The sequence below is a fragment of the Calypte anna genome, chromosome 18 (assembly GCF_003957555.1).
Source record: "Calypte anna isolate BGI_N300 chromosome 18, bCalAnn1_v1.p, whole genome shotgun sequence".
Lineage (NCBI taxonomy): Eukaryota > Metazoa > Chordata > Aves > Apodiformes > Trochilidae > Calypte > Calypte anna.
In genome coordinates, this window is record NC_044263.1 from 6,369,860 (window position 1) to 6,378,153 (window position 8,294).

Consider the following 8,294-nt stretch of genomic DNA (forward strand, 5'->3'; position numbering starts at 1 on the left):
AAGGGACATCACCAGTGGGACACCAGGAAGGTCCTATGGGCATAGAGGACCACGAGGAGGCACCTTCCTTGAGCAGAAGCACCTCAAGCCCTGCCTGGTGCTCCTTTCCTACATCCTCACCCAGAGCTGGCAATGGCTGTGGTGCCCACACTGGAGGGTGACTTTGGGGTCCAGGACCTGTGAGGCTGGGGAAGGCCATTACACTCCACTTGCTTAACTATTTCCTGCCCATCCCACCAGGGATTCACTTCCTGGCCCAATGGCTGAGTGGGGTGGCAGGAGCAGAGGTGAGCTCAGTGCAGGATCCCCCAGCACCCCCTGAGTTGCTCAGCCTTGCACCCTGCAGCCCAGAACAGGTCTGGAGCTGGCACTGACACAGCCCAGGTTGGACGCAGCCCTTTGCAGGGGCTTTGCAACAGCTTTTGGAACCTTCTGTGGCTTTTTCCAAGATAAAAATGCCCCGAAATCAGCAAGATGGACACAGCGAAGTGTGTCCCCTCTGGAGTCCGCTGAGTGGGCCAGGAAAGTGGGAGAAATGGAGTATTGTTTTCTTTTAATGCTGGATTTAGGTATTAGCAAGGTAAATTATTTTCTACAGCTGGTTCATGCAATTCGTAAGTGTTTGCAAAATACCAGTGATGCCATGGATTCTGCCACCAAGTGCCTCAGGACTGGAGTGAGTCCCCTGGTACCCATCTCCCTGGCTTGCTCTCAGCTGGGGTAGCTGGAGGAGCATGGGGATGCCCTAAGCATCCCTGGGGGAAGCAGAGCAAGGTGTGGGGCACCCCTGATGCAGGCTCAGGAGATGTTCCCTCCTGGGCATTAAGCTAAAATCCCTGCCTGCCACCACCTGAGGGTCAGGAGCAGGGCAGCACCTCCCTTGGGGCTTGGTGTGGGGCTGGGGCATGGGTTTCCTCTGTCACTGTGGGGTTGTGGCTGTGATGACCTTTTCCACCCTCAGCAGGGGTACAGAGCTGCTTGTGCAGAAGCATGTCAGGATTTACCCCTGCTGGGACAACCTCCCAGAGCCCCTCTGCACTCAGAGTGGGTGGGCTGGGGGGGCTAAGGGGTCAGAGGGAGCTATGGGGTTGTGTGGAGCTGGAAAAGCCAGATGTCTTCTCCCAGGCTCCTTCTCCAGCAACACCAAGAGAGGGAGGGATTTAAGGGCTCGTAGCAGGAGACTGAGTTGGGGTGAGGATGTGGCTCTGGTCAGGTATGTGGCATTGGTCTGGATTCACCTCACTGAGCACTGAGGGTGCTGCTGGGGAGCAGTGTGGTTGAAGCACTGGCACCACCTGATTTCTGTCCCCACCTGCTGAGCACCCTTGGTACCCCGGTGACACCCAAGCTCTGGGCTTGCTCTGCCACAGGCATGAAACCAGTACTGGGGGTGCCCAAGCTAAGGGGTACTATCTTTTAGGAGGTCTGAACTCCAGTCTCAGTGATGGAGCTGGCTCTGTGCTGGGCTGAGGTCCCTGAGCAGCCCTGCACATCCCCTGGATGAGGGGTCAGCTCAGCAGGGGACAATGAGGGTGACAGTGGGTGCAAAGGGGGTGGGAAACCCTCTGTAGAGGGAGAACACCAACACAGCTCCTTGGTATGGGGGTTGTCTGGGACAGACCCTGGTGCTGCAGGACAGATGCCCTGGACATGGTGCCCCTGGTGCTTCAGCAGGAGGAAAGTGGGAGGCAAAGACAATGGGGGGGCTGTGTGACCCCCAGCTGGTGCCAGCCTGGGCCCAGAGATGGCTCCAAGAGCAGGTGGTGATTTGAGTTTTCTTCATTTATCTCCCACAACCTTCCCCCTGCTCTCTTTCCCTGGTCTTTAATCTTTTAGGATGCACTTGAACACCAATGGTATTTTCCTGCTGCAGGACACCATGCTCCAACTCAGCAGTGCTCTCTAAAGCCAGCAAAGCCACCCAGCCCTGAAGGTCCCAAGGGGACCAGGAGCAGCTGTCACCAGAGGAGACACCAAGCAGAGGCTGGACCACACAACTGCAGGCAGCAAGCACAGGAGTGCTGGGGTGATCCAGCTTGGAAACCAGCTCAACCCTGACAGTAAGGTCCTACACAAGCCTTTAAGCACTGCTGGGGCTGGATTTCTCCCCAGCTCTGGTGAGGCTGCAGCCCACCCAGGGTCAAGGTGCAGTAGGACACAGGGAGCATGGGGCTGAGCACAGAGCTCCTCTCACCCAAGGATGGTTTTGCCCTCACAGGAGATCCTGCGGACAGATCCTGCTGATACCCCCTCTCTTTGTTCCCCATCCATTATCTCACTGGTGGGGCATGGCAGAGACTGGCTGGTCTGGCTATGCCACAGCAAAGCCCAGAGCTGGCACTGAGGACCCTTTTCTGTACCCGCTCCCCCAGGAAGGACACAGCCCCCAGGCTCTCTGACTGCATTTTGGACACACACCCATGGTCGGGATGGCCAACCCCTGCATTTCCCCGTCCCTGGTGTGCTGTGCCATCAGCTGGCACCCAGGAGCACACCAGAGCTCCAACAGAAGGCCCGAGCAAGGCAGAGGAAGGATCCTGGCAGCTGGCCTGGATGCTGCATTTTAGGCTGTGATAAATCCCTAGCCTGGCTCTTCTCCACTGCCACAAACAACCCCTGAGCCTAGCACGGGCTGCTGGGCTGGTGTGCCAGCACCCAGGGGTGGCTGTGGGCCACAGCACTGGGGTCAGCCTGGGCTGCTGTCCTCAAACTCCCCCGCATCCCCTGCACAGCCAAGCGCCCCCCCCGCAAACACCTCATCCCCCCTGTCCCCCGTGGTGTTTCGGAGCACCACGAGGGGAGGAGAGGCTGAGCAGCACGGGTGCCCACCCGGGGAGGGATGAGGAGATGCAGGGGGTGGCTGTGGCCCCATCCAAGCTGCTCCCTGCAGAGCTGAGAGCCCTCGGCCCCACGCAATAAGTGAGCTAACGAGAGCTGCTGTCAGCACCTCTGCCAGTCCCCGGCCGGCGCGGGGAAGGACGCCTGCTCCAGGGACCCGGGAGGAGAAACCTGTTCCACTGACCTTGCTCCATCACCGTCTTCCCGGCTGCTCCGTGGGTGAGTTTGGGGCTGTGGCGGTGGGCGAGGGGCTCGGGCACCCGTCAGGGGCACGGCGAGGAGGATGAGGAGGAGAGGAGCAGGAGCTGCATCGCCGGCGGGCCGGGGTCTTGGGGGTCTTGCCGAGCAGGACGAGCCAGACCCGCTGGGTCTACGCCGTGTCTCGGCGTGGCTCTGTGCCTGCCTGCCGAGCCTCGCTCCACCCCTCACCGGGTAATAAAGCCTCCGCCACGCCGGTCCCTCCTTTGCCACTGACTCACGGGGTTACCCAGCCCAATCCCCTCGCTATCCCGCACCTCCATTTTCTGACCTATAAAGACGGGCTCATCCCCACCACGCTCCCGCACCTGGCACCCGAGCTCCCTGCCCTAGGGGCAGCAGTGGGTGCTCCGTCGATGGTTTGGCCACCCATGGCCAGGGTGTGCAGCCCCCGTGGGTGTTGCAGAGCCCTCCAGGGCACTGCTATGAGCCGGTCACTGGTTGCATCCCCTGGCGACATCTCCCCAGGGGTTTTTTATGCCTCCTGTTTTGGGGGCTGCCAAGGAGCGGTGAGCAGTGTGTGCTGTTCTTGGCACCGTGTCTAGCCCACCCTGGTGCCAGGGAATGCCTTTGCCCCGCTGCCCTGGTGCTTTGGCACATCTCCAGCACCCTGAAACCCAGCTGGTCAGGTTTGAAAAACAGGCCAGGGATGGCTGGGGAGGTGGAGGTTTTCTGGTGACCACTGGGCTCTGCTGGACTCATCTCCCATTCCTGCTCCCTCTCCCATCTTTTATTTTTGGTTGCTTTCAAAGCCCTCAGCAGTGGCTGCTTTGTGTGAAGCAGGACTGTGCCCCAAAGGGTCCTGAGGTGGGGGCTGAGCATCCTCAGGTTGCTCAGGATCCCCATGGAAAGGCTGCTGGGCAAAGGGGCCCATGGGTTGCCCAGCAGGGACTGGGACCCTGGAAATTTGGGCCTTAGGACTGGCCATGGTGCTGGGCCAGCACAGGAAGGGAAGGGAGCTGGAGCCAGAGCTGGAGCTGGAGCCAGAAACAGCCCAGTGCTGCCTGACGTAAGAGGTTATACAAGCCCATGCAGGGTGCTGGCAGCACCGGCGTGTCTGTGACCAGAGCCCTGCTCCCACTCTGGGATAATGCCTAAAGGAATGGGGACAGTCTGGGCCCCTGCCCCATGCTGGGCATCCCTGATGAAAGCTTTGGGTGGCAGTGGCACCCCAGAGCATTGCCTATGGTGGTGCTGCTGGAGGAGCATGGTGGGGGTTGCGTGGCACCCAGAGAGGGGCAAAAGCCAACAAGGAGAGGAGTGAAGATGTTCTGGTGGTGTCCATGTGCCCAAGAGCTATGGTTGGGCTGTCCCTGGCTGGAGGTGAGGGCAGGGCACAGAGCCTGCTCACCAGGAGGGAGTGGGTGGGAGAGGGCAGAGCAGAGCAAGGGGAGCCTAGGTGGCTCTGGGATGTGATGCTGAGCTGGGAAAGACTCCCTGACCCTTCCAGGAGGTTCTTTGGAGGTGTCAAGCAGGGTCCCTGGGTGCCAGCAGAGTAGAACCCTCCTCGCCCGCTGGCACCGGGTGATAGATTCCCGGTATTCCAGGCAGGAGTTACTCACTCGGCCTGGGGCTGCCCTCAGCTCCACCGGGCAGGAATGCCACGTGCTGACTGCCTTTCCTGGGGAGGACCTGCTCCATGGCTGGGAATGCTGTTCTCAAGCTGGGATTTGTTCAACCCAGTGTCATTTGGAGGGGCTGGGCTCTGTGGGTGACTCCTGGGGGACTTTCCATGCTGGGTGGGAGGATGATTAGGTCTCCATCCCTCCCTGGGGATAGCACAGGCACGAGGAGCTGGAGGATGGGTGCCTGAATTCACCCCAGGGGAAGATGATGCCAAGAGCTGACCCAGCCCTGACATCAGAATAAAGCCCTATTGGGACTGAAGGCCTAAAGAAACCAAACCACCTCACACTGTTTCTTCCCTCAAACTATTGGGGTGAAGAAGGAGGGGGAACTTGTAGCACTTGTCATCTCTCCTCAGGTGTCCTCCCCACCAGCCTGGCCACCAGCAGAGCCTTCCCAAGGGACTGAGGCAGTGGGGCAGGGGATAGGTGCAGGAACCCATCCATGATATCAATGTGGATTTGTCTTCTGGAAAGGTGATTTTTTGACCACAGGACTTTTCACAAAGGGAAAGGGGGACCTGCTCTCTGGGAGAAACAGAGGTCATGGGGTGCTTTCTGCCACCTTTTTTTTTTTTTCCTAGTCTGGAGCAGGTGGAGTGAAATCCTGGGTGACAGTCCTGTGAAAGCCATGGATTCACGTGCAGTCTGACCCTGGGGTGCTCCATGGGGACTTTGCATCAGCCCCAAGGAAGCCTGTTTCACACCTTCTTCCAAGAAAACAGGAGCCTTAGTCACTTGTCTCCTTGCAGATTTCCCGGTTTTCCAGGGGCATCACCTGTGCCACGTGCTGGGAAGTCACATCCTGCTTGGGAAGCGGGCTCATGCCTGGCAGCAGGGCTATTCCCAGAACTGCCTCTGCCCCACAGGGTAAATCCCTCTATCAGCTCCTGCCCAGCTCCAGCTGGCCCTGGCCCAGCCAGGGATGTGGCCATGGGACAGCTCCCACGTTTGCAGTCGGATCCGGCCACCTGTGGGCTCCCTGGGCTGGTGGGTGCTGGGGTGGTGCTGGTGGGTGCTGGTGGCACCTTGTGAGCCCTCTCTGCTCTTCAGGGGACCCTTTGGGCTGTGCCAAGCACCAGGTGACGCTGGTCCTGAGCTGCCAGCACCATGGGAGGTTGGTCTTATCTCACCTTGTGCTGAGCTCAGCTCATTGTTGATTGTTCTTTTCCCATTCAGAAGAAAGGAAAATAACCACCTACTTATTCCTTTTTTTTTTTTTTCTGCAGAACTGCTATCTGAGTCTCTGCTTCTGATGGTCTCCATCCCACTGCCTCGGGTGCAGCTCTCCTGGGGCAGCAAGGACACCCCAGGAGTGGCAATCCCAAAGCCCTGCCACCTGATGGACCAAAAGAGCCTTTGCAGGATGAAGAGATGGTTTTAGGGCTGAGCTCTTGCTCTCTTTGCACCTCGGCTTGTCCCTGCATCTCTGCACTCTCCAGCCCAGCACCTCCCAGAATTTGGAGGACAGGTGACTCTGCAAATGTGATGAGAATGCAGAGGATGCCTTGGAGGGCTCAGAGGTGCCCCGGGCTGGTGGTGGCAGCCAGATCTACCAGCCACAACAGCTCCTACCACCCACAGTTTAGCCTTAACCTGGTTTCTATTCTAAGCCCTATATTATTTTTTTTTCACTGGCCTCCTCCCTCCTTTGCTTTGCCCCACTTTGTCCTCCTGCCAGAGAGCTCTGGCTGCCACTGACCCCGATCCCAGTGGGATTACTGAAGTCAGTAATAAAATGCCCAAGCGAGGTTTCTTGGGTCAGGGTGGCTCCTGATTCCTCGGGCTGGGATTAAGGAGCAGCACCTTGGATTTACCTGCAACAGCTCTAGGTGGGAGGGAGAAAACTGGAGGAACTGGGCAAAACCAATTGTAGGATTAGCAGCCTTCTTGGCATTCCTGCCTTCCTAGGAGCCTGCAAAATGTTGGTTTTCAGAGCATTTTATTAGCCTGGTGCTGCTGGCAGGGCTGGAGATGCAGCCCCCTGTGAGCTGGGGCTGACTTGCAACCTCCCCCAGGCTCCTCCAGATATTCCCTTGGTGGCCTGGGATCCAGAGCACCACTGCTCCAAAGGTATCATTAGAAGAGTCCCTGTTTTTCCAAGCTAACTGGTTTTATGGGTCCGGCCGTGCTGATGAAATCGCTGCCAGGAGGTGTGAGTTATCCCTCTGGCTGGCAGGGAGCATCTGGGCCCTCGCCTTGAAGAAGACACAAAAACTGCTCTCAGAGCAGTGGCACCCATGGGGGGACAGGTTCAGCAGGGCTCGGGTGGCCTGCCCTGTGTCCACCAGGAAGGACAGGCTCTTCCCCAGCCCCAGAAGGGCAGGGTGGACACATGGGGTGTTGGCTGCCTATGTCCCCAAGCCTGGCAGGGAGAGGCAGCCGGGGCAGCAAACCCTCTCCCCAGATCCTCAGCTCAACCACCACCTCCAGCAGCAGGCAAAAAAAATGCAGGGAAGAATGTTAGGGTTGTGCCAGAGCTGGGGAGATGGGGGTGCATTCTTGGGCTGGATCTGGGCAGCCCTTTGGCTCCCAACCAAATTTCCATCCCAAAGGAGTGACACAGCGCGTTGGCTTCCCAGCCCAGCCGGGCAGCTCACTCCCTTCCAGGCACTGCCTCCCGGGCACGGAGTGGCACACCATGGCCCCAGCTGCCCTCATCACACTGCTGGACAGGGCAGACACCTGCCTGGGGACTGCTGCCACCAGCTGCTCTTGATACCCAGGGTGGCACCAACCCACTGTGCCAGGGCAGAGAAGGGTCCCGTGCCCGGGGGAGGGCAGTGCCCATCCTGGGTGCATGGGCAGCAGTGTGCAACCCCTCTGCTGCCTGAAATCATTCAGAGGCTGCTGCTTCATGAGCAGGGAGCTTGTTGTCTTGCAGACATTCCTGGTTTCCATGAATTCCACATCTCCTGGTCCACCAAAGAGCAGCAATGGAGTCCAGGCACAGTTTCTGGTCAGCACCCACCTTAGCTGTGGTTTCTCAAAACAGGCAAACCCAACGGCCCCACTGAGGAGTCCAGGTACTCCTGGGGGACAAGGAATGGCAGTCTTGGTCCTGAACCCTGCCTTCTTCCCAGCCCCTCTCCCTCCTGGCCTGTGGAGCAGTGGTGGAAGGGAGCAGGGAGACCCCCACCTCACCAAGGAGTGGTGGGTGAGCAGATGTCCTGGGGAGCACTGAGTGCCAGGTAGTGCCATCCCCAACACAAACTCGTTGGAGTCCTCATCCTCCATCCCTCTGCTGCCAGACATTGAGGAGGCTTGAAGTGTCCCTCTTTCCTAGAGAGGGCAGAGGATGGAGCCTGGAGTTACCCTTGTGGGAAAACTTCATGTGGGTGGCTGCCTGCAGGGACATGTGCGTGGCTGATCCCACTGGCTCAGGCTTGGGCACCAGGAAGGCATTTGGGAGCTGGAGGGCCTGGGGCTCAGCAGTGCCACGGTTACAAGGAAAATAATATTTATTTTTTGAGAACAGAGGTCCTGCCCAGGAGCATTTTTCCAGTCACTGGCACTGGAGTGATGGCCGGTTCCCTCCTCAGGCCCCCTCGCTGCCAGGATAGGACCTCCCAG